Source organism: Miscanthus floridulus, chromosome 10 (genome assembly GCF_019320115.1).
Source record: "Miscanthus floridulus cultivar M001 chromosome 10, ASM1932011v1, whole genome shotgun sequence".
Classification (NCBI taxonomy): Eukaryota; Viridiplantae; Streptophyta; class Magnoliopsida; order Poales; family Poaceae; genus Miscanthus; species Miscanthus floridulus.
Window position 1 is genome coordinate 22,813,094 of NC_089589.1, and position 27,863 is coordinate 22,840,956.

The following is a 27,863-nucleotide window of genomic DNA, read 5'->3' on the forward strand; positions in this document are numbered from 1 at the left end:
ATCCCGATCTCCCTCCATCGTCGATACTGAGAGAAAAAGCACTTGCAGCATCAATTTTCCCGAAGCCACGACTGAAGGTGCAGCTCCAAATCGGGTAGATATAAAATTGCAATTCTCGAGGAGTCAAAACATTAATCTAAGTTTGATCAAATTTATAGAAAAGTACAACAATTTTGATATTATTTAAATACTGTTAGATTAATTCTGAAGTATATTTTTATATTAAACATGTATACTAATTTTTCATAAACTTAAGTTTGACTTGTCCTAAATCTAGAATTTTTTTTTGAGTCCTCCACGATTCTCAAAATCTTCAGGGCCCAAACATGAAAACTACGCTGCCTTGCTGCTTCCTTAGATTGTGCCTACCCTTGACAAGAGGAAAAAAAATGTTCTTTTCACCCCTCTCAACTTTGATGGTCGTCCGATTTCCACTCTTAAATACAAAACCGGTTTTCTGATCTGCTCAACTTTTATAACTGTTTGTTTTTTCATCCTGGACTGTTTTGATAGCGGTTTTTGCTATCATGGTGCCACCTTAGCCGTCCTGTATGGCACCATATCAGCTAAGAGGTGGTAGATCAGACTAAGTTTAAAGTTCTGAAGGTAAATCAGATTAAGAATATTTAACATATATATCCAAAAATAGTTTTTTAGAAATTATCCAAATACTTTTTACATGAAGAAATAATTGAATTAGAAATTCAAAAATCTGGTTTAATCTTAGAAAAATCATAGAAATTTAATTTTAGCTCAGAAAATTATGAAACTAGTTTTAAATTTTTGTTCTAAAATCATTCTCTATTTTATGGTTTCTACCTTGAAACTATTTGAGTCCTGATGAACTCGTTTTGTTGTTTATTTCTAGTAGAAAATCTCATTATGTATTAGAATTAGTCGGGTTTGATCGTCCGAACTATGTAGAGGGCGAGGACCACCGGAGACTAAACGACGGGTTGAGTGACTCACCAGGAGTAAAGGAGGCACACTGAATGGACCTCGCTGGCTTCGCCCAAGGTAGGTAGTAGCACGGGAAAGAGTAGGGTTTAAAAAGGACATGTGGCGGGGAGTTTGTGGGAAATATTTCCCGGAAAGAAATAAAAAAGATCCCTACCTGTCATGATCAAGAGCTAGCTTGTCTCTCTCCTCTTTAAAATATAAAAATACTTAGAGCTAGTTTAAAAGTCGATTGTTGGAGCTGTCCTTAGACGCCGCGATATCCAAAAACCTTTTTGGAACCAATACGCCTCTAATATGTGAATGGGAATAATAGATAATAGAATAGCTATGCGTGCAGCCATGCTGAGTAGAGTGTGTAGAAACATGCATCCACTTGCACATGACGATCCTGCAGCCATGCGAGCAGACTGTGTGGAAATATACATGCACTTGCACATACAATCCTTGGAACTTGATGCATGCAAGGGGGACCATTGCCCGAATTTTTTATTTTTTAGCCTTTTTTTTTGAAATTTTTTCACAAATATACTCCTGGAGATAAGATTTCAAAATCTGGACCCTTAGCTCGGTGCCATCGTCGCTGGCGCCGAGCTTATACTGCTCGACGCCATCGTTGTTGGCGCCGAGCTCTTAAGCTCGACGCAGACGTGGCGGTGACTTGGCAGGTAGCTCGGCACCATAGATCCTGGCGCCGAGCTCGACGTCGTAGATCCTGGCGCCGAGCTTGGCGCCCTGATGTACGGCCCCAAACGTCGAGGAATAAATCGGGATGGAGAAGTGACGAGCAACAGCAAGCAATAAAGACACACTGTGGGTGGGTTCAGGGAGCCATGAATGGGCTTTTATTCCAGTGATAACTGTGGAGCCACATGCAGAGGTAGCACTACAGTCTACCCCACACTGCGCTACTGCATCTGCAGCTGGAGGTGTTATATTGGACAAAGTGGACGAAGTTTCAAGGGAAGTCAGGGAACAACAGAGGGAGTAACAATCAAGTATGCATGCTACTCCAAGACTACTATTATTACTACATACGTCTAGCACTGTCGATTATAAAAATGCATAAAAGACTTTGCCTGCAGGTGGAGTGCCCATCTGTGACCTGCCGCATGGACTAAAAAGAATCTTAGAGGCTGCCCCATCGGCTCCATTGCTGATTACTGAGCTGCGGGTCGTCTTGAGGCAGTCAGATGTTGGACACTGCAAATAAATACAACGAGACTAGAATATGCGATGTGATGTGAATTAGTTTCTTTTATTTGAATCTGATTTACTGTGGATACAGTTTATACCACCTGAGAATTGAGAGCCATGTACATATATAATAAAGCTGTGAGTGGTTACAAAACAAATGTTATGATAAAGCTTATTCTGGCTTGCGGATTCATTATTGTGAGCATGAAAATGCAGCCTCTCGGATAAGTAGGAATAATGCCCATTTATGGGTTTATGTTTGGTAGGTCTCGATGACTTGCCTAGTTAAGAGTTTTTGCCTAGAAAGTGAGTGTGGCCTAGGTAAGATCAAAAGAAGTCTATATTTAGTTGGAAGCCTGTATTTAGAATGCTTATACGAGAGAGAGAGAGAGAGAGAGAGAGAGAGAGAGAGAGAGAATAGGAACTAGTGAATCAATTAATCACGGCACATAGTCCAGGCAACACTCTCGCCCGAGCTAGACGCTCGATAATCGTCGGCCTGGGTCAGGGTGAGCAAGCGCGTATCTCGTTCTTGTAGCATGCAGCTGTCGACGAATGCAACCAAACAGTCAAGGTACAGGCCGAGAGCGGAGCCTGCGCAACAAGGCCCAGCTCAGCGATGTAACAGCTCCTGGTCGTGTAGAAAGCAGGACATTAAACTGAGAGGCAACCCAAACCAGCAATGTTAAGACTGTACAAGCGTGGGTTTCCAAGACAATCCAGCAAATGACCAAGGGCTCTGCTTGCACACAGCGGTCAATGCTGTATTAAAAAAGCGAGCTAGTTGGTGAGGCGGCAACAACTCCTCAACGTATATATAACACAGGGATCATAAATGGATGGAAAGACATGATATAGGATGGCTCAATAACCCGATCTATATATTTGTTCCAAACGATCCGCCAACCAGCCACGACCCAACGAACTAGCAAACATGCATGCTGATGCCAATCAAACAGCCATGCTTGCTTCACGCGCTCATGCGCACCTTCTTTTCTCTTAATCGTGATTTTCCCATCTTTAATATTTCATAATAAAGTTGAAACATTTTCATTTGAAGTCATTTAGGGGCTAAAATATTAAATGCAAGATTACGAAATGTTGATGCACAAAAAAAAAATAGCATCCTATATATACTCGCAACTAGTGTGTAGTACTCTGGTAGAGAGGTCTTGAGTTTCAATCTTGAGAAAGACACCAATTTTTTGGTTTTCTAAAAGCCATTTGAGACCCTAAAAAATCCTTTCTATAGTAGTGGTGAGCGATGGTCGCAACCCCGCTTCCACTACTGGATTCAGGCGCTTTGCCGAGTGCCTAATGCACTCGGCAAAGGCTACTTTGCCCTCGGCAAAGCCTTTGCCGAGGGCAGCACTCGGCAAAGAGCCTCCGGTAAAAAATCCGTCGGCAAAGAATTCTTTGCCGAGCGCCTTTTATCGGGCACTCGGCAAAGTCTTTGCCGAGTGCAATCTTGGCACTCGGTAAAGAAAAGTGACCGTCACGGCGCCGGTTGCGTTAGCACATGCTTTGCCGAGTGCCATGTCAGAGGCGCTCGGCAAAGATTTTTTTAATTTTTTTTTCAAAATTTCTTTGCCGAGTGTCCTACCGCGGACGCACTCGGCAAAGATTTTTTAATTTTTTTTAATAATTTCTTTGCCGAGTGCCCTGTCAGGCCGGCGCTCGGCAAATAGTTTTTAATTTTTTTTTCGTAATTTCTTTGCCGAGTGCCCTGTCAGGGCGGCACTCGGCAAATATTTAAAAAAAAAAATCTTTTCCGAGTGCCAGGGTCAGGGCACTCGGCAAAGTGGCTAATTGTTTTTGATTCTATATTCACAAACACAGCATATAAGAGATGTATATAACATCTGTGACATCACAAACACAATATAGCACATATATATCACATCCATCTCATCACAAAGGCAATACCACATATATATCACATGTCGATCACACAATATCTCACATACACGACATCACAAGCATAATAGGTCCAATATCCATCGAAACAAGTCGATAGTTGATCACAGTGCATCACATGTCCATCAAGCGGTGAAAAAGAGATACAAACTACCGGTGGGGAGGAAACTGAGTGCTTGGTGAAGGAAAAGTGCCGTCGCCTGCTTGCGCCTGAGATGGGTTATTCGAAGCCACCGACGGAGGCTGCATAAAGGACAAGAGATTGCATCTGTTAGAGTGGTCATCTAATGAAAGCACTAGTCGAAGCAATTTGGTTTCATACTCACAGGACTAGCTATAACTGACGGCGACGGTGGAGTGAACTGCGGCACAGCTACACCGTGCATTTGCCCAAAGTTCTGTAGGAACGTCGTAATCTCCGCCAGCTGCTTGGCCTGCCTTTCCCGCTCGGCCCGCTCGTCCTGTCTTTCCAGCTCGGCCTGCTCGGTCCTCGCCGCCAGGTCCCGCAGCTCCTGAGCCATCCACTCATTCTTGGCCTGCAACATTTCAATCGAATATTTCAGTAATGCAAAGGTAACTAAGTTATTTAAAGATCAATGTACGAAGAGTTAAACGGGACTAACCTGGAGTGCGTCGACCCGCTGCTGTGAAGGGGATGGCCGTTGGCGTATGGCCGGGCCTCCGCTCGGGGTCTGTGCTCGGATCTGGGAGAGGGAGGGAATCTCGCTGGGCTCGAGGGTGCCATCGCCAATCCAGTACCGCCCATGCTTCTTGCCTTGTTCGAGCCTCAAGACCATCGTCCCATCGATGTCGTCGGTGCTCGGATCCCAGTCTGGCCCATGGACCGACCTTGCCTCCGACGTGTACGAACTGATGCGGGTGTGGACTCTAGGACTCGGGCGGGTCATCCGGGGTGAAGGTGACAGCGGACGTTGCCTTACCCTTACGGGCCAGACCATATGCCATGAAATTGGAGATGGACTACCCACCATGTGACGCCGACTGCGAGAAAGACAACAAGATGATTAGAAGAAACATGCAGAATGGAGCGTTAGAATACTAAAAATTCACGTACCCATGCTTGCTTGTACGCGCCGAGGCTACGGCTGCCTTGATGGTGTGTGGGGCCTGTCGCTGCCATACGCCGCTCCCGCCCCGCCTCGTGGTCCTGGATATAACCCTCCGTGAACCACCTGTCCACGATCATCTCCCAGCAGTCCCGATACGACTCGCACCACCATGGAATTATCTACATGTCATAAAGAATTTGAGATGTAAGAAGACCAAATTAAAGCTACTTAATCTCAAAACGAATAAGTATTATTCTTCTTCATTTACCTCAAGGTACTGTTTTCGGGTCAGCGTCCTCTATCTTGCCTGTGTCTTGGTGATCTTCTCACCAAGGTGCGTGGCGTAGTACTTTAGTTCTCTTTCCATGCAGATGAAAGTATTGAAGTAGTACAACAACAATTACTACTATCCCTACAACTACTACTAACACTACTACTAACAACTACTTAACTAATAACAATACTAATACTAAGAACTACTTAACTATTAACAACTACTACTACTAACCACTACTACTTACTAACTACTACTATTTACTAACTACTACTACTACTAAGCCTACAACTAACACTACTAACTACTACTACCAACCACTACTACTTACTAACTACTACTATTTACTTACTACTACTACTACTACTAACCCTACAACTAACACTACTAACTACTACAACTAACACTACTAACTACTACTACTAACACTACAACTAAGTACTACTAACACTACTAACTACTACTACTACTAACACTACAAGGGTAGGGCTTACCTTGGCGGCAAGAACGGCAAGAGCGAGGGCCGGCGACGACGGCGGGGATGACCGCAGCAGTGTGAGGATCAACGGGCGGTTGGAACGGCATGAGGATCGATGGGCGGTCGGGTCGGCACCTTCCTCCTCCCCCTTCTCTTTGTTCCTCTTCTTCCTCCTCCCCCTTCTCTTTCTTCCTCTTCCTCCTCTCCTTCTCCCTCTGCTGGCCGGCCGTAGGGCACGGCAGGGCCGGTGAAGCTCAGGGCCGGCGGGGGAGCTCTGGGCGGCTCGGGGTCTACCGGGTCACTGTCCCCGGGGAGCTCGGAGCCCGGGGCGCCGGCGAGCTCGGTGCGGCGGCCGAGGACCCGGGGCCGCCGGGGCCGGGCGGGAGCGCCGGCCGGGAGCCGGGGCGAGCGCCGCCAGGACGGGGGCGCCGGGGCGGGCCCGGCAGGACCTCACCGGAGGGGGACGACGGCGGTGGCAGCGCGACAGGGAAACACGGGGGTGGGAGAGGAGTGAGGAGGGGGTGGGGTTGGGCCGGCCCGTTCTGGGCCTTTAGGTTAAAAGATTTGCCGAGTGCCGGGCCCAGTGGCACTTGGCAAAGGGTTTTTTATTTTTTTTTTAAAAAATTCTTTGCGGAGCGCCCTGTGACCTGGCGCTCGGCAAAGGCTTCTTTGCCGAGCGCCAAGGTTGGCACTCGGCAAATTAATTTTTTTTTGTTTTTTTTGCCCCATTTTTTTATGGGGCCTTGCTACATTAATTAAAACTCCATTTCAAAATTTGGGACAATTTTGATTTTTTTTACTATATTTCCTTAATTATTTTTGTTCCGTTGAATTTTTCTGACTATTTCAAATTTGAACTGCATGTACATGAAATAATGGAAGTTGGTCATTCAAAAAATGGTATTCATGATGTTTGGCGTATGTTGAGGCCGTATCCAGGAACTCGCATGAAAATACGAGCATCTTGTTGTCGTAACATGACGATGTACTTGCGGGAAAAGTGTATTTAAATTATATAAAATCCAAACGAAGTCCGAAAATCACGAAACTTGTTGAGGTGTCTTGTTATTGCATGTGGAGGCCATGGTAAAAAATTGAGAAAGTTTGGAGCAAGTTGTGACGTCGGATGCCTAAAAGACGGACATCTCCACATGTGATTTCGGCTTTTGTATGTATATATAGCTTTTGTTGTACACCTAGATATATGCTATGTCTACTAGGTACCATCAAAAAAAGTCCAAATAATTTATAATTTAGATAAGAGGGAGGAGAACCATTATTTGTACTAATAGATGCACCTAGTTTGTTAAGTCTAGAAGTAATAGAGGGATCATAAATGGGTGGAAAGACATGATATAGTATAACTCAATAAGCCGATCTATATATTTGTTCCAAACGACCGCCTACCAGCAACGACCCAACGAACTAGTAGTAAACATGCTGATGCTAATCAAACAGCCATGCTTCACGCGCTTACTTAAAGTTTGCCAGTCGTTGATTCGTTGTAGATCGACTTCACTTTTTCTACTCCGCTAACCAAAAAAAATTATCTAAAAGCTAATCTCCGACCATACTTTTGGTTATATAAGGAAGTGAACGTACTGAAAAGTTAAAGCCAGCATGGGCGGCATCATTCTCTTTCACACCTACCCATGGATGCGCATGATTAAACTACCAGAGTGATGACGGAGAAGGGTAATTGAGTAATCCGATCTGCATGTGTGGCGCATTCTCTCCAAAAGTAGAAGTTGCGCTCCTTCTTCCTCCCACCAACAACCCCATCGGCATTGCATTTCTCAGCGCATGGCGCGCGACAGGGGCATGACCAGAGCGAGTCTCCTGTGTGTTTGTGTGTGGGTCTCTCTTCTGTGTTTTTTCAGACAATGGAAAGAAGAGTCCGGCTTTATCCCTTTGAGGACTAACGACCAAATTATGAATCAAACGTCTCTTCGTAAACATTTTTTTTTATAAAAACCGACTCAAGACCTAATCTTACTATTACTAATTAAAGGCACTATGTTGATTCTCACCTGGCGCGCTAGTCAAAAAAAAAATCCTAGAAACTCTCAAAACAATAAGAAACATCTAACCTTTAATTTGATAGACTTTTGTCGTCATCGTTGATAATGGGCATTGGATCTGTTATAATTTATAAAAAAAAACCTTTACTATTATGAGAATACATAAACTAACCTTTCAATCTTGCCTCCAAATTATCCACGTACTACTATGAAATATAATTCAAAATAACCCCGTAAATTTGTATATGAATTACCCACCTCTGCTAGTTAGAAAAATAATTCAAGCTAACCCCTAAATTTGCATTTAAATAAATCACATTTGTAATTATTAAAGATAATTCAAAATGACCCCCCTAACATTACATCTAAATTACCCACCTTATGAAGATAATTAAAAAAACTCTCTACCAATAGCAATATCACCAATTATTAATTTTAATTTTATATTAATACTCCATGATAATAGATTTCATAATTTGGTATTTCGAATAAGTTTATACATTTTGAATAAAACATTATGTCATATCAATATTAGTAACTTATTTTTGAGCATTCTACGTTATATAAACAACACTACTACACATATAATCCTGTGTTATAATAAATTCAACATATTGAGCCGTAGTGATATACATCATATACGATGAATTTTCCATCTATTCTTGTACACAGACGTCAATTAATTGCACCATAGTGATATACATATACGATGAATTTTCCATCTATTCTTGTACACAGACGTCACCAAATTGCACCGTACTGATATACATATACGATGAATTATCCATCTATTCTAGTAGACTGGTACATCGGTCATACGCTTAGAACGTCGCATGTGATTTTTGCCTCTACACACGGTACCATTTACTAGCACTTGATTTTGCTTCCGATTATGCCCAAATTAGTGTATTTATATATATCTACATATTCCATTCAATTAACCGGCTTAACACTACTGGAAACTTGAATTGTTCTGTGGGTGACGAATTTTTCTGTGTGTTTTTTTTTTTGGTACGATTTTTCTGTGGGTTTCAAAATATCCCGACAGAAAAATACGAAAACCCACAGAATAATTGTATGATTTTTCTGTGCGTGACAATACACACACGGAAAAAAATCAGCACCCACAGAAAAATGAAACTTATTCTGTCGGTTCTTTAAAAACGCACAGAAAAAATATATACACGCACAGAAAAAATATCATTATTCTGTCGGTTATTTTAAAACGCACAGAAAAATGTACACACGCACGAAAAAAAACCCAGAAGTCCTAACCCTAACCCGGCGCGGACTCGCCCGCTCGGCTCCTCATGCACGCACATTCCCCTCCCTCCCCTTCTTCTTCCCCGCCACACCCTCCCCTCCCCTCCTCCCGCACCCGCACCTGCCCATCCTCCGCCGGATCCCGCCCCTCCCCTCCCTCCCCTTCTTCCTCGGCGCGGCCGGTGCCACCTCCTCCCTCTCCCCCCTCCCCTACCTTCTTCCTGAGATCCGGCCGTGCTTAGCCTGAACACATATATAAATGGTGTACCAACCCTAGCGCTCGCCAGATGCAGCCGCCGCTCGTGCCTGTCGTCATCGCGGCGCTGCTTCTGCCTCTCATCGCGGTGGGTCGGGCGGATCTAAGCGGCGGCGGCTGGCTCGCCCCACGCTCGCCGGGTGGCACGTGGCCAGCAGGAGCGGCGGCGCCCAGGTGGGCAGTCGTGGCGGCCTGCCAGTTCCCGCGTCTGGGGCCCTCGCTTGCTCGCCCGGCGGCCCCCAAGGCAACGGTGCGCCCCCCAGCTGCTCTCCTCGGTGCGGCTCCAAGTCGGCGGTGCGCACCCCAAGTGACGGCGGCCCCAAGGCGGCGGCGATCCCCAAGGCAACGGCAGATCCGGCTACTCTCGCCTCCACCTTGCTCATGGCATCATCAAGCTTTTTAGATCAGCATCAAGGTGTGTGCTGTGTAACCCTATCAGCTCTCTCTGTCCTTTTAATTGCCTTTAATAGATCTGGGAATAGCCTGTCGTTGGAGATATGGTTGAATCTTTAACCAAATACATTGATTCTTAATGATACTAAGTTCAGTGACCATTATATAGATAAAAAAAAGAAATCTGCAGCCTGTGGTATTGTAGGTGTGAGTTAAAATATGTTAGCAAGGATGCCAGAGTTAAGAAAGAGTACAAAAGTTCCATTCTAGGATGTGGAGCTGCACAGATTTGCTGCAAAATCATATCCTTCTGTTAGGTGGCATTCAAATAGGAATACTGGAAATTATTGTGGTACTGTTCCTTGTGCAAGTTACATCCCAAAATTTTGCAAGGAAATAATGATAGCATTGTTAGTGTAAGTCCTTGTAGAAAGACTTTGGAAAGAGCTATGCATTACTTCTCACACAAACCAAATAACTAGTAAATTTGATTTGGTTAGAGAGCAGAAAGATTTAAGTGTCACATAGGCCGAGAACATGTACGGAGGCATGAGCAATACAATACTACGTGAGGCCACCAAAGTTATTTTTCTTCCTTCGGCATATGCATAATTTTGTGTGCTCTGTAGGGAGAAGGAACTGAAAACGCTAGAAGTGATAAAGTCGAATCTTGCTCCTATGATTTATGTTTATGTTTGCTTGAGAATTTTTTTTTTGCATTTTGTAGCAAACTCAAGAAACACATGGCAACACAAGACTACGGAAGATCTTGCTGCTGCTGAAAAGGAATTTGAAGATTTGCAACCGTATGAACAAGACTACGGAAGATCTTCTATTGGTACAGTACCTTGTTGGCTCATTGATTTTTTGACAGTTCAAACATTGTAGTGTTTCTATTTTAATAAGCCCTTTTGCAGGCTTGCTGCTCTTTGCTGTTGCTGCATGCTGGATGATTGTTGCTGCTGTTTCTGACATACATGCACCTGAGACAAGGTAACCTTACATGCCTCTAGGTTGATGTTAATATTAGTCTGTACACAATGCTTGACTCTTTGCAATCAACAAACTTGTGTAGGTTAGTAAGCTTGTTATTTGCTCTACACCATGTCAATTATTTTTATATGTGTAGTTTAATATATTCTGATGAATTATTGTCCTGCACCTTAGCATGCACTTCCCATGAATTATCTTGATCTGCTGGCTTTGCAGCCGCTCCACCTCCACTACTCCAGCCTCCCAATCAGTGGAATTGTCCAGCACCTTAGCATGCACTTCCCATGAATTATCTTGATCTGCTGGCTTTGCAGCAGCTCCAACTCCACTACCCCAGCCTCCCCAGTCACCAGAATCATTCGCAGCACTAGCATTTTGTTCCCAACTTGAGTTCATTGTTGTGCCATTTTCCCATGAGCTGCCTTTCTGAATATTTTGCTTCCAACTTAAGTATTATACAACACTTGCTTGAAGGCACATGAGATGCCAATAAGTTCCCTCACTTGCTGAATGCCATATGGAATAGACCTCCGTGTGTCAATGAGGTCAAGTATAAATTAACACAACAGTGTACTTGGTGATGTCAGGGATAAATTGTACAACACACGTGAACGTTCTCGTCACCTATTGTCATCTGGAATTTCTGAGATTCCAGAGGAGGCAACTTTTACTAACGTTGAACAGGTTTGCTCTTTTTTCTGTGATATACATATTAGTGACTGCAACCATCATACTTATAGTAATCTAATTACCACCTTCTAAGTTGCAGTTTCGTGCCGCGCTGCTCTCCCCTTCCCTAACTATGCCTTGTGACTTTTTTTGTTTTGTACTACTCTTGAGTGGCTGTGATGAATCAAGTTTCCATTAGAGAACTTCTGCACTTTAGCACCTTATGAGCTGGTACTTGGGATATTTTATTCTGTTTGCTGCTTAACTAGGATGGCTTGTACCAGTACAAGCAACCAGTTCTGTGGCCAGTTCAATTCCCATTAGAGAGAGAGAATTAAATTAAGTTCCAGAATCATTCACAGCACTAGCATTTTGTTCCCAACTTGAGTTCATTGTTGTGCCATTTTTCCATGAGTTGCCTTTCTGAATATTTTGCTCTCCAACTTAAGTATTATACAACACCTTTCTAGTTTCTTTAGTTCTTTACTCTGATTTGGCAAATAGATCCATGTCAACTCAGCGTGATAACAGGAGCAAAGCATGTTTATTTCAGCCAGCCTACAGGAACCATGCCAGTTGATTTTTCTATTATACTACTTTTCCTATTTTTCTTTTTTTTTTCCTTGATTTGAATCTGGGGAAATCACATCAGCAGCCGTTCTAAGAATCTAGGGAAATCACATCAGCAGCCTCCTATTGATTTAATTTGAATGTATGTTATGTTAGCAATATTTTTCTTTCTTTTTTCCTTGATCTTTTCTTACTAGTAGGCTAGTAGTGTAAAGCATTTTGACAGGAAGGACATCTTGTAACCTTGTATGTGCATCAGGTAAACCTTATCGATGGCTTGAAACATTATGCCGACGTATTCTAAACGCACAATTAAAGCCAACATATGTATCCTCTCAGTCATTTAGTTCTTTGTATCTGCATTTTGTACTGAATTTATGTGTTATCCATTTACATGCCCATCCACTTGCAATGTGTGGTACGAAAAAGTAAAGTTAATGTTTGTTTCTTACCTGTTGCGTATTTAACCAGTTGAGTATTAACAAAATGTTATCTGAACGCTTAGTTGTCTGCAGGGGCTTTGGCTAAACAAATTTTATACTTTCCAATGACAAGTTACAACTGTGGGATATGTAGGATGGCTTTTTTTCTATGAAGTCTGGAGGAACTTAGCAAATACTACCTCCTGTATCGCAGTGACATTTTGGTTTTGCCCTAAGTTCTAATCTGTGTTCTATGCTTTCTCAAAGTGTATTAAGGTTGCTTGTGTTTACAGAACAAAACATGTGTCTCGAATCAGAACAAGAGCTTAAATGTTTTTTAGCAACATGTTGATAACTTTTGAGATAAAACAGCTAGCATGAAATCCCCTAAATATCGCTGATAAATCAATTAAAATAAGCTCTCATTGAACAGGTCTTATGCACACTTTCATTATCTTCCAAATGTTCCATCTCAGTTACATATGACTCATGCTTTTCGAAATTGTCTTTCCTATTTCTATAACAGGAGTCAAAGTCACAAATTCTTCGCAGCCAGTTGCAAGTAAGAACTATTCTTTATGCCCTATTGCATGATGGCATTTCATCTGTTATTGTTCCTTGCAATCATGTATGTCCACAGTTATGAAAGTGGGTACTGTTAGAGGATATGTGTAGAACTTCAAGTAGAGAGACCTAATCCGTTCATTCCCAACTGAATTCTTGTTTTCATAAATGGCACCTGCACTAGTAAGCCATGAGCATGTGTGTTGTCTGAGCCATCTAGCACGTTTATGGCACAAGTATGCCTCTTGCCAGTTCTGATTCCTACCTGGCCAAACCCATGTTCACTTAAAACTAATTATTAATTCCACTGCTCACTTGAACTATTTATTTATTGATTACAACTTAAGTCTGTTATGTTGAGAAAACCCACCTAGAGTTCTTTCTTAGCACCTTGAGATTAAGCCTGTTATATTGAAAAAGCCCACCTAGACTGCTTCCATAGCAACTTGAGATGTTTGATCACCTTTCAGAGTGGTCTTCACATCCTTCTAGTCTGGCCTTTGCATTTCTCTGTTTTGTGCCTTGGGTGATGCCGACATGCATAGCTCCTTTCTTTTTTTTCTGAAATTTATTTATGGTGTAATAATCTTTCAGTTGTCTTATGACATTATTGGTAATCCCTTATCTGATTGCCATAACAGGTTGCTCGAGCAGAGGCTGAACATGCCATTCAACTTAGGCAACGATTTGATGGTGCCGTTGTCGCAAATGGCACATGATCTAGTTCTAGTCTGCTAATGATTACCCCAACAGAACAAACAGCTGCTATGATACAGGGTTCTAGAGTATTCATGTTGAACATGTAGATGACCAGATATCATATTTGTATATATGATATATGTGCTGATAGATCAGATTGATTCTATTTTTGACATAAGTATTGACTCCATTCATGATGAACTACTGATTTGTGTATTATTTGAATGAAACCTTGTTGGTCATGCACAGAAATTACTGTATGGAAAATATATATTTTAATATGTTGTTGCTACTGTTTCTAAATCCCAAAATCAATCCCTAAACCCTAACTACCTAACCAAACCTTAACTATCCTAAATCATTAACAAATTCTAAATCACTATCCTAACAAATTCTAAATCACTATCCTAAATCACTAACAAATCCTAACAAATTCACTAACCTAACTATCCTAAATCACTAATAAATCCTAACAAATTCACTAACCTAACTAAAATAACAATCATAATAACATGAAATCGAGAGAGCCTACCTTGATATGAGCGGGTGGGCGGCTGGCGGCCGTGACGCGCCCGGAGTGGGCGGGCGCGACGGTCGCGTGCGGCGCGGGCGGGCGGCCGGCAGACAGCCGCTGTGGTCGGCGTGCGGGCACGGCGGCGGCAGGCGCGGCGGCGGCGGCGCTTCGGGTAGGGGCGGCTGCCAGAGGCAGGGTGGGCGGCTCGCGGGCAGGGGCGGCTCGCAGGCAATATTTATCTGACCCTGCCGCGCCATGCTCTGTGGCGCGTCAGTGCCGCGCCAAGATCGGTGGCGCGGCAGACGCTGCCACGTCACCGGTCAGCAGCCCCGGTCTTCGCCACGTCACCCTCCTGCCGCGCCACCGTGCATGGCGCGGCACAGGCATTTCGTCGCGCCATAACAATAGGCGCGGCCAAAAGTGTTAGTTTAAAAAAAACGATGTTAGATTTAAAATTAGTTTACAAAAAGTGTTTAAATTAAAAAAAATCGCCGTATCACCCTTTGCTGGCCGGAGGACCTGCGTGCGTTGTTCTTGTTCCTCGTCGTGCGCTCCATCCAGACTTGCACCTGGAAAAGGAGGATGTAATAATGTTCTGGACGGAGGAATCGGTGGATCAATCCATCTCAGAATAATAATCTGCTCTGACGCCGGCGAATACGACGCGTTTCGCACTACTACTGAAGGAACGTTTTCCGTGGCCTTGCCGCAGTCAGCCACGCGGGTGGAGTGGACACGGAGGCATACGTACAGTAACCATCAAGATTGGTGTGACGCAAGTTGCTGTCGGCATACGGGCATTGGAGTCTCTCGACCAACTCTGAGTCGAGATGAAAGTGATAAGCTGACGTGAACATCGCATGGCCCAGGCTGCTATGGATCGGAGTACTGCTTGACGGTGTGCATGTCAAGCCTCGCCTCCTTGTCCTCGGTGTCCCTACCGGGGGCCCAGGCTCGACCAGAATCCGGCTTCGGCTTCGGCTTCGGTTTCGGGGTCATCTTCGGAGTCGTCGCCTCGTCGGACGCCAAAGGGTTTGTTTAGATCACCTCCAAATTCAAGTTTTTTCACTCTCTCTCCATCACATCAATTTTTAGCCGCTTACATGGAGCATTAAATGTAGGTAAAAAAAATAACTAATTGCACAGTTTAGTTCGAAAGTGCTACTATTCATCGGTTTGAAATTTTTTTACAATCTAAACATGGCCAAAGTTTTCCTCAACCAGATTGAAACCGAGTGGGCCCGTTATTGGTTGGCAGTAGCAATCATTCAACCACTCCACTGTTTTTCTGTGACGACTGAGACGCTGGAAAGGACATTTGCAGCAATGGCGATGTGCGGTGGACGTGGACGCGGTGCGGGCCTTGTCGTTTGTGATGTGTGCTGGAAAGGACATCTTGATGGAGTGGGCCTTCTCTGGATACATTCCTTCCTGGGCGACCCGGGCCCTCGTGTCTCGTGACCCGTCAGAAAATGTATCCCTTACTTGCTTCCAGGTGGATACAAGCGTCCTCTCCCCTCCGTCGTAGGCAGTGTGTGTATAAAGCATGCATGCCTCCTCTGCTTCTACGCGTCTCTCTCATTCATTCATTCATTCATGTCACACACATCACTGTTGTGCTGATCGATCCGTCCACTCTCGTATCCGGGCGCGAGAGCCTCGGATCGGAAGGAGCCAGCTGCGAGCTTGCGAACTCGTCGATCGTCTTGCAGTCCTGCTCGGTAACTGTAAGCACTTCTGCTCGATCTGTCTGTTTTGCTTTTATTTGAAATAATGAAAAAGAATGACCCTCCCTTACAGGTCGTATTCAGCCAACCAACCACTGACGAATAATAAGCCATTCGTTTTTGCAGAGTTGATTGCATCCATTCGTTGTGATTCAAACCCAACTTTCATTTTTTGTTTGGCGAAGATACCCATCATCGTGGTCTTGATCGGTAACTGTGTAAGCAGTAAGCACCCAATATTGATTGCACTTCTCCTCGAGCTGTTTCTTTTTCTTTTATTTCAAATATTGACCCTTCCTAGAGATCGCATTGAACGAACCACTGACGAATAAGCTATTCTTATTTGCAGAGCTGATTGCAGCCATTCGTTTTGGTTCAAACCCCATCTTTTAACTTCTTCCGTATTTGTTCGGCGAAGATACCCATCATCGTGGTTTCCAGTTATACAAAAATTGTATGTCGCCCCCTTCCTCTCTTCCGTTCTGGTTTGCTTCATTCATCTGCTTCATCTGTTGATCCAATCATCCCCTCTGTCGATCTATTCTCAGGGCGCACAGGTCCGATCGGTGCCAGGTGACAGCTGCCAGCGAGCGAGCTCGTCGATCATCTTGTTCTGTAATAGTAAGCACTCCATATTCAGCACTTGTCGATCTGTTTCTTTTTAAAAAAAATTAATAATCTTAACTAGTCCCTAGAGGTCGCATTGGACCAGCCACCGATCATTTTTTTTAGATATAAAGGGCCGATCATAAGCTATTCGTAATTTCAGAGTTGATTGCAACCATCTGTTCTATATATATCGTCGTGGTTTCCAGTTATACAAAAGTTCCATGTTGTCCCCATCTCTGTGTCCCTTCTGGTGTGGTTGCTTCATCAGTTGATATTTATAGGGATTTTTGTCCCCAGGTCACTAAGAAAAGAGTGGATTTGCGCACAGCGCATTGTACTCAATGAATTAGTCACAAACACGTTGCGAAAACATTAGTTTTGTCCATGACACACCATGCCCAGTCAAAGGACCATATTGCCCTTGACACTCTCTTCCCTTTGACACATTTTCACATTGGACCATGTTTGTGGCTAAAACCGGCAATGATATCACTGCCAGTTTGAGCCATGAACCGGCAATAATATTGGGTCATCACTGCGATTTTTGGCTAAAAGCACCACTGATACTATCACTATTGGTTCATGGCTTGATTCGGCGGTCATTTGAACTTAGTAACTTTCTCATATGATGTTTGATGAAGACTATACCAAAGTTGTAATACTCGACAAGATCTACAACTTTTTAGTACAAACTTTTTTTTATTTGAGATCATTTGAATGTCTAAATATACACCACAAGATTTTATAGAGTTAATATCAAAGGAGTCCATATGTTCTATAGTCACAAGTGGGTGTGTAGTTGTAGTTAAGGATATCGGATGGAGAAGCGACCAAAATAAAAGTTGTAGATCTCGAAGAGCTATGCAACTTTGTAGTTGACAACGTTTTCATTTGAAATCTATTCAACAAAAATTATGTTTAATTTCTCAAATTCAAAATTCGAATGGGGAAAATCCCAAAACAAAAGTTGTAGATCTTGAAAAGTTGTGCACATTTGTAGATGACAACTTTTTCATTTGAAATCATCTGTCCAAGGAAAATTACGGTTGAATTTCCTCACATCTGAAATTGAAATTCTTTAAATGACCTCGAATGGAGAAATGACCAAAAGCAAAGTTGTAGAACTCGGAAAGTTATAAAACTTTGTAGTTGACAATTTTTCATTTGAATTCATTTCATATCCCAAATACTCATTTTAAAACCATATAACATAACATGGAGAGGACGAATATCCCAAAAGAACACAAACGTCTTATGGTCTAAAAAAACACAAACATCTTACATGTGGAGTGGTTAGGGGAAAAATACGCGAAGCCAGAGGTAGGGATTTCAAGCGCTAGAAGTTGATGATGGACAAATTGCAGTAGCCAGCGACGGAGCTAGAAACTTCTAGAGTCTCGCTTTGGTACAAACAAAAAAAAACTCATTGCACTTCGCTGATGGGCCTGGGTGGCCCCTTGTTGTTGCTGGGCGGTGGCATCTGTATTACTGCTCAGCGGCAAAGGAGAGATCTAGTGTGCCTAGTCGAAGCCAACAACATGATTGTTGGCCACCAGAGGGGGAAAAGGAGATTAGGTACGGAGAAATAAAACGCATGCAAAGGGAATGGAGAGTGGGCCCGTGGGCTAGCTAGTCATTTTATTTGCTTGGGTGTGCTGGAGACACAAAACACAAAATCATGGTGTGCTACAAACTTCCTTTTATTGTGGACAAAAATCCCTATATATAAACATTCTCCTCTACCTTGTGGTTGTGTGTGTGTGTTTATATTTGAAGCTGTTCAGAGTAAAACAAAAAAAAATTATCTGCCACTACCAGCTCAGTTAACTAGGTGGCCATGCCCAACAATAAATAAAGTTGCCTTCGTTCACCAACTAAAGCAGCCCCAGCGTAGCCCCCGCAGGCACACCTCACGTCTCCTAGCTCACGCCTCCGTTGCCGGCTAGCCGCAATCCTCGCTATCGGCCCTCAGCCCTTCAGACACCACCTACTCCCACCTCCGCCAGCGTCCGTCAAGCAGAGCAGTAGCCCACACCACACTGAGCCAGAGGCCAGATCCAGGCATCTCCAACCGTGCACCTGCTAGGCAAACCACGCCGGCACTTGGTCAAACGTTACGTACTTCCAGTTCCAGCCATCGCTCAACAGGTCCGTTTCCTTGACGCCGGAACCGAAGGACACACACAGCATTAATTCTCTTTTCCCCGCTGCAAATCAAGGTGTATACGCCTAGTCTTTCCCAGCCCTCTCTATTTTTATTTTCATCCGCTTTCTTTCTTTCTTTCCTTCTAGTTTTTGTTGGAGATATTATACTCTTCTTCCACTCACAAATATACTCACACAAGGGTGACGGCTTGAGATTGGTGTAGCTGCTTTTGATTTTTAGGTGCCCAAGTATATAATATTTCAACATCATCCATAGATCAAACTTCATCATATTCTCGTCTGCTAGCTACTCATTAATTTATTAACTCCGTTATCATTTTAGCTTGCTACTATGAGCCAGATCTGGTACCAAAAGTACTCAGTTATCATTTAAATGTGATTATTCTAGTACCTATCTACTGCTGCAGTGTTCCCTTTTGAATAATAGTGCCAAGGTTATAGGGGCCTCGGTACTTTAACCATCAAGATTACCTTTCCTTTAAAACGAAACAGGTAATTTTTTTTATCTAATTTCGATTTTGTAGATACCGAAGCAGCAAAAATGGTGGTGGTACTGGATGCTTTAGCATCCTACCTCCAAGACATGTTGTTGGAGATGGCTAAAGAAGAGGTGCGTCTGCTCTTAGGTGTTCCCGATGAGATAAAAAAGATGGGGATGAAGCTTGGGGACCTTAAGAGGTTCCTCGCCGATGCTGACGAGAGGAACATCAGCGACCAGAGTGTGAAATCATGGGTGAGAGAGCTTAGGATTGCCATGTATGATGCTACCAACATCCTTGATTTGTGCCAGCTCAAGGCGATGGAACGGGGTCGAAGCTGTGATATGGGCTGCTTCAATCCCTTGCTCTTTTGTATGAGGAATCCTCTCCATGCTCATGACATCGGTAATCGCATAAAAAGTCTTAATGAGAGGCTAGATGACATTGAGAAGCGTAGCAAAACCTTCAACTTCATTAACCTTGCATCTTATGAGGATAACAACACAAAAAGGTAGAATCCTCCCTTCGCGCTAGGCGTGAGACAACAGGGGGGGATGAGTTAGATGTGGTTGGTGAGAAGATTGAGGAGGACACAAGAAATCTTGTGGATTTGCTCACGAAGAAGGACAAAAATGTACATAAACACAAAAATGTTATGGTTTATGCTATTGTGGGAGTAGGAGGGATTGGCAAAACCACCCTTGCCAAGAAGATCTTTAATCATGACTCCATCAAACAAGAGTTTCAAAAGAGAATATGGTTGAGTGTCAATCAAGAATCTAACGATGTTGAACTACTAGAGAGAGCAATCACTGGAGCAGAAGGAAACCATCAAGCACCAAAAAACACAAAGGACACACTAGAGCGAACCCTTAAGGAAGCCTTGAAGGAGGAAGCCTTGAAGGACTGCAAGACTTTATTGGTGATGGATGATGTCTGGGACCACCATGCATGGGAGGGTGTCCTCAAAACTCCATTATTAAGCGTCCTAGCTCAAGGTAGTTGTGTCCTCGTTACCACAAGACATGACATGGTCGCCAAAGGCATGATGGCGGAGGTGCCCTACCACCATGTCAACAAATTAGAGCAAGAAGATGCCTGGTCTTTGCTCAAGAAGCAGGTTCGTATAAGTTAATTTATAGCTTTATTTTGTTACACATTCATGCATGTGCATTTGCTACACTATTTATTCAGATGTCGGTAATCTTGCACATTTTCTTCACATTTGCTTTACTATCTATTTATAAAATTGTGTCTTGAGAGGAATCATTTTATTCATCAACCTAAACCTATAAAATGATGTGGCACTCTTAGAAACCACAGAAAGAAAATTTACACTGAAGATGCCCTTATGCGCATGGTTGTACAAAATAGTTATTTGTTTTAGCATTAATATTAGAAATCTAGGGTCTGTAAAGCACTTTCAAAACACTACTACACAAACATTATCACCGCTTGCTTGAAAACCACCATCACCACTGGTTTTGCGATTCGACGGTGATGCTCACCTTCATCACCGCCACATTGAAACCGATATTGAAAGTTGAATAAACATAATTAAAAAATACACGTGTCATGTGTGCCTGCAGTCGTCCATGATGGTCTACGCTAGCTGCCCCTAGCGGCCAGGATTGTGACATCGTGATCCATCTCTATGTTGGGCGGCGTCCGCCATGCTGCTGAGGGCCATGGGTGGTGTCTGCGCCCGCGCCGATGGCAGATCTGATATTCGGGCCGCGGTACTACAATGGGATAGAGAGGGGACCCGGAGGGAGTGCTGGTGAGGGAGAGAGGGGGCGGAAGGAAGTGCTCGAGTAAGGGAGAGAGAGGTGGTCAGTAGGTGGGGTGTCGGTGAGGGAGTGAGAATGGGCTAGGGTTTCTGACCGGCTATATACTCAAAACCGGTTTTCACTGCCACAAATGGTGGTGAAAGCCATTTTTATCAACGGTTCAATTACCGGAGGTGATATATTTTTACGGATGTTTCTAATAGAATCAAAATAGTGTTGGCGAAATCCATTTCTATAGTAGTGAAATGTCATTAAAGAATCATGAACACAGAGCATGATAAAGAACAGGCGAAATAAAAGCCTAAAAGGAATAAGCGTAAACTACAAACAATAATAAAGTTAGTAACATGTAGTAATATTTTTTTTAAAAAAAATCTTACATTACACAAATGACTGTAGGTGCTTGTGAAGTTTCGTAAGAGCTCATGTACAAGCATTATTACATTGTTACTAATACTTGTGGTCGCAACTCTATAGATTTTTTTGAGAGCCACAACTCTTTAGATGTTCATGAGATTAAGATTTCTAAACTTTTACTCTAATGTATCCTTTCGTTGCAAAGGGCGTCTGGTGCTTAGGTTTAATATCTCCAAGACCAAGTCCCATCCTCCACGGTCTGATAAAGAATCAGCAATTTATAGCCTGTACTATTAAAGCCAATCAGGACTGGACATTACTGTTTAATGATGGGAATGTTAGGCTTTCTCTTGTTGCCTAATTTATTTTGTTCTAAATTTTCAGAAGTCCTATTATTAGGTGATAGGAGTGTAACTTTTTAAATATCTCACCGAGTTAGACATTAAAATAACATATAACATATGTAATTTTTATCCTTTTCTCTAACAACCTTTTCAAACTATTATAATTTTACTAGATCCTGTAAACATGTTAAAATAAAATCAATGATTTAAAGTTCAATTCTGAACATGGCGTAAAAAGTTAGGAAAAGTACTCACGGGGCCTTTGGCATATATTCTGATTGACAGGTTTTACCATAGACACTTGAGTAATTGTCCATGTAACTTGCCTCACTTGTCTCATCTCTAGAATGGTTAAAAAGCTAAGGATACAAGGGATATCACATTAGGCTTATCTGCATCCAAGAGAGTATGAATAAGGGAGAAAAACGTAGCTTCTTCAGGTCAAGATGTGCAGACTTTAATAACCTTTCCAGTTGGATCCTAATAATTGACTTCCGTCCATTCGTTTTTCTACCAGGGGTGTTTGGTCCTTTTATGAATAATCTCATGATAAGTTGCAACGAAATTGAACATATAGTGTCAAATTGGAATAAAAAAATAAACCAAATGTCACAAAGGGACGAATTTATTTTCTAGGATCATATACCCAATCTTTGGGTTTCAAACGAGGACTAGCTTCATGTAGGCTTGTATTAGGACCGATTAGTTAATTACTGAACCATCAGCAGGGACAGATGTTCGTTAAAATAAATCCTCTGGTTTCTCTGGTTCCTTCTTTCACCTTCAACCTGGCCGATAGCAGGACCAATTTCTGACAACATCGTGGCTGTATAGTTTGCATCCTCCATGATCCATGCTATACATTTCGGTTATTAACATAAAGTTGGGTTAATATATCGACCAATCAAACATACATACATTAGGATATTTTTAGTTAATAGATCATCAAGTGCTAAACTGTTACTTAACAAACCACATATAAATGACACTGATAATTTATTTTAAATTACATTACTATGGCATGACAAAAAAGTTTATAAGTTTTTATTTCAAATAATTTTATAAAATTTGACTCAAATACTATGTCATATCGACACTAGTAATTTAATTTTGATTATTCTATATTTTTATAAAAATAATACTTCTACTACATATACAATTTTCGAATGTAGCAAGTTCAAAATCTTAGGCCCTGTTTGGATGCAGATGTATTTTTGGAGTTTTAGAAAAGTACCATGCTTTTATGAAATACTTTGATTTTATTAGAGTTGTATGAAGTGTTTTGATGCAACAAATTTTATGGTTTTGAAAACCAGAGTTTTGCTAAATTTGTAGTCTCTTTAGAGTTTTATAAACTCATATCTAGAACTCTTTGTTGCTAAATCATGGTTTACCACAACTATAGGTTCTAAAATCATTGTTTCCTAATACTACGTCTCTTAATACTACAACATCCAAACATGGCCTTAAGTGCCATAGTGCAGGCTGACATGATAGTTCATACCATTATTAATAGGCTAGTGGGTAGCATAGGACCTAGCACTACCGCAAACACATGCCATCATTGTCGGACCATCATTGCTGGTTGCTTTGGAACCGGCAGTGATAGTACAACTGACAGTGATAGATGAACTTTCACAAACGAATCGAACTTTCATGAACGAATCGTGGCTACAAGTGATAGTGACAGGCAGTGTACTATCACTGCTGGTTATAGCCACGAACATGCAGTGAAGGACCACCCGTCATGGCCGGTTTGTGGCTATAACCAGCAGTGATAGGCTATTTTACGAAAAAGTAATAACTTTTTCATATGATGTTTGATAAGATAAGCTTTATACGTTCAAAAAGATTTAAAACTTTGTAGTTAACAACTTTTTAATTTAAGATGGTTTACATATCAAAATATTCTATGTAAGTTCACCAATGGGATTTGAGATGGTTAATGATGTCGAATGGAGACAAAGTCAATAGTAGAGTTAGTAGTCGATGAGATCGATCTACAACTTTGCAGCTAACAACCTTTTCATTTGAGATCATTTAGAGTATCAAATATGCAATATAAGATTCAAAATTGTGTAGTTAAAAGAATAGCATCAGTTGTATAGTCACAAGTGTTGTATAGCTCTGCTGGTATAGATGCTCTGGAGAATGTTGATATCTTGAGTTTAAATACTGTCATTGTCGGTTACTGGCAATGAAGATGCAGTAATCTGGCGTACATTTTGTGCTTTTTTATCACTTATCTCTATCAGTACTTGGCAGTGAGAAGTAGTCTGGCGTACTGTACAACCTTTTTTAATAAAATAAGAAAAAAATAAATAAAAGATACGATAAATACTGGAGTGACTATAAACATCAGGTAGACGAGAGTTGGCAATGATAGTGACTGATGAGAACACTATTCTTGTACACAGTCACGGTCATACGCTTAGAACGTCGCATGTGAATTTTGCCTCTGCACACCGTATCGTTTTTTAGCACTTGATTTTGCTTCCGATTATGACCAAGTGTATTTATATCTACATATTCCATTCAATTAACAAGCTTAAGTTGCTTTGCAGGTGGTTGGAAATGAAAACAATGATGAACCAAAGGTTGATGCATTGAAGGACATTGGAACGTCGATTATAGCAAAATGTGATGGTTTGCCTCTCGCAGTCAAAGTAATAGGAGGCCTTCTCCGCCAGAGAAACATAAGGCGAAGCGACTGGAAAAATGTCCTAAATGATTCTACATGGTCAGTATCTCAAATGCCAGAAGAGCTAAACTATGCAGTATACCTGAGCTATCAAGATCTGCACCCTGAGTTGAAGTCTTGCTTTCTGCACTACGCCCTCCTCCCAAAGAACACGGTGTTCTGGTATGACCGTATTGTTGCCATGTGGATTAGTGAAGGATTTGTTCATGGTAACTCACAGGATTTGGAAGTGTTAGGAAAAGAGTACTATGACCAGTTAATAGCTAGGAACCTTCTAGAGCCTGCTCAAGGGTACATAGACCAGACAGTTTGCAATATGCATGATGTTGTTCGCTCGTTCGCTCAGTATTTGACTAGAGATGAAGCATTGATAGCTCACAAAACTGAGCCTGGCCATACCAATAACATTAACCCACAAAATGTTATTCGGTTATCACTAAAATCCAAAGAATCAGAGTCAAACGAGCTAGAGTGGAGTTCTCTACAAGCACATATATCACTGCAAACACTTATTTTAGTTGGGGAAATAAAGATCAACCCAGGTGATTCACTGTCATCCTTTCCTTGTTTGCGGACCCTACATATAGAAGATGGAAATTTTGATGCATTGTCTGAATCTTTGGTCCAACTCAAACACTTGAGGTATTTGTGCCTAGCTGGCACTGACACATCTAGGCTGCCAGAAAAAATAGACATGATGCAATTCTTGCAGTGCATTGAGCTTTGTAATTGTAGAAGAATGGTGAAGCTTCCTGGTGGCATTGGAAAGTTACGGCAGCTGAGGTATCTAAGCCTTTTATACTCAGGTATAAACAATATACCCAGGGGTTTCGGCAGCCTAACTAATTTGAGGATATTAAAGGGGTTTCCAGCCCATGTGGAGGGTGATTGGTGTAGTTTGGAAGAATTAGGACCACTTAACCGGCTCACGCGTCTTCATATACATGGCCTGGAGAATGTATCTTCTTCCTCATTTGCTATAAAAGCCAGGCTTGGTGAAAAGGTGTGCCTCAGCTATCTGTACTTACAGTGCACTAGTAGTAGTGGAGGTGCTCACCGGTTGGTGAAACAGGAAGAGCAGCAACACATCGAGAAGGTGTTTGATGAGCTCTGCCCTCCGCCTTGCTTAGAAAATCTTACAATCAAAGGGTACATTGGTCAACGACTTCCACGGTGGATGACATTGACAGCAATTGTGTGCCTTGGAAGCTTGAGGATTCTATTCATGGAAGACTTGCCTTATTGCACAGAGCTACCTGATGGCTTGTGGCAGCTCCCCAGCTTGGAGTTCCTACTGATTAGAAGTGCCCCAGGCATCAAGCGTGTTGGGCCAGAGTTCTTACTACCACACCATCATGAGCACCCAAGCGCTGTGGAGAACTTTGGTTCTAGTTTGAAAATTGTGGTGAGTAGATGTCATGGACTACAGAGGATCAGTAACCTACCAAATTTGCAGAACCTTAAAATCAGCTCGTGCCCAAAGTTGAAGGTGCTAGAGGGTTTGCCTGCACTTCAGAAACTCTGGCTGGAGGACTACGACATGGAAACACTCCCTGGATATTTGCAGGACGTAAAGCCAAGGCATTTGGATCTAGACTGTGATGTCCTGTTGCTCACTTCCATAGCCCTGAGTGGGACAAGTTCAGCCATATCAAGCAGGTCAAGGCATATGCAGCTGATAACGACAACAACATTCAAAGGAAGTGGTACGTGAAGTACACGATAGATCCTTTCAGCTTCAAGACAAACATCAGCCCCTCTGCCGACGCTTCAGGTAAATTAACACAACACTGCTGCTTTATATGTTGCATATACTGAGCACCTTTCTTGCTATTGGAATATCTGGTTACTTGACTAGACGGTCCGTTTCAGGGGATGAAACAGAGGAGGTGTTATTGGACAAAGTGGAGCAAGTTTGAAGGGAATTCATCGTGGAACAACAGAGGGAGTAACAATAAAGTATGCATGCTACTCCAAGACTATTATTATTACTACATACGTCTCTAGCACTATCGATTATAGAATGCATAAAAGACCTCGCCTGCAGGTGGAGTGCCGCATGGACAAAAAGCAGCCTTGGAGGCTGGAGCTATCATCGCTTCGGCCGAAGAAGCAGCAATGGAGCCGATTACCACGCTGCGGGTCGTCGTGAGGCAGTCAGATGTTGGACACTGCAAATAAATTCATGGTTACTAGAATGCGATGTGATGTGAATTAATTTTTTTATTCGAATCTGTGTTACTGTGGATGCAGGTTACCACCTGAGAATACAGAGCCTTGTACATATAATTAAGTTGTGAGTCGTCATGTTACAAAACAAATGTTATGATACAGCTTATTCCGGCTTGCGGATTCATTGTGAGCATGAAAATGGCCGTAGGTTGCCAACTAAATGTTCATATATATGCTGCCAGTGCCATCAGAATGCAGCTTCCTAACGAGGCTCCTTTTATTTTTCAGATATTTAAATTAGTAGCAATATAAAGGACCGAAAACGGTGACCGGGAGCCGTAAAATTTCTCTCGAAATATTTGGCCGCTGTCCCCAAATCACCGCCAAACAAGCAAACCAAAAGAAATTCCCAAATCTAAAATATCCATGCCAACTGGTGACGAGAATACTTAGATAAGTTCCTTGAATCGATGGAAAACCAACGCAAAAGATGGAACTTAAATCCGAGCACAAACGCGCAAACCACGGATGAAACAAAAAAAAACAGGGCTGGAAATTCGAACCTGCCAGACTGGAAATTGGGCCGGCACTTTTGACAGGCACCAGACACAGCCGAGCGGTGCACCGCACGATCAGGAGGCGGTGTACACCGACAGCCGAACAGAACCGACAGAAAAACCGCACGAACGGAGTGAAACAGCTACCGCACGTCACTGGGTTGCACGTACCGAGCGGAGATGGAGAGAGGAACAGCCAGCGGTGGGTCAGCTCGCCGCCGGCCAGATGCAAGCACCGAAGGAAGTAGAGACAGGGAGGAGACCGACGAGAGGATGGCCACCTGGGCGAGCACCGGCTCGGGCCTGGTGAGCACGGTGCTGGTGCTCAGTTGCTCGTCTCCCCACACGCAAAAGACGAACAGGAAAAGCAGTGCCTCTGCTAGGCACGAACAGGGAGAAAGAGCGACCAGAAAATCAAAAGAAAAACGACCCAAATCTCCATCATTAGTTCCAAAAATTTACAAAGATGGAATTCAACTTGCTACGAATCTATCCTCAAGAAATCATCGCTTGGGATCGACCCAAACTCTGAGAAATTCAGATTGTAGCCAAGAACGAAAATGGAGAAAAACGAACAACGCAACAAATTATAAGTGCCCCAGCCATCAAGCATGTTGGGCCAGAGTTCTTACTACCACACCATCATGAGCACCCAAGCGCTGTGGAGAACTTTGGTTCTGGTTTGAAAATTGTGGTGAGTAGAT

The 27,863-nt window shown here is 42.7% G+C and overlaps 1 pseudogene; it reads left to right on the top strand.

Annotated features, from left to right (window-relative positions):
* The first annotated feature begins 15,802 nt into the window (after positions 1-15,802).
* On the top strand, positions 15,803-26,800 carry LOC136486358 (putative disease resistance protein RGA3; annotated as a pseudogene).
* Positions 26,801-27,863: the final 1,063 nt, after the last annotated feature.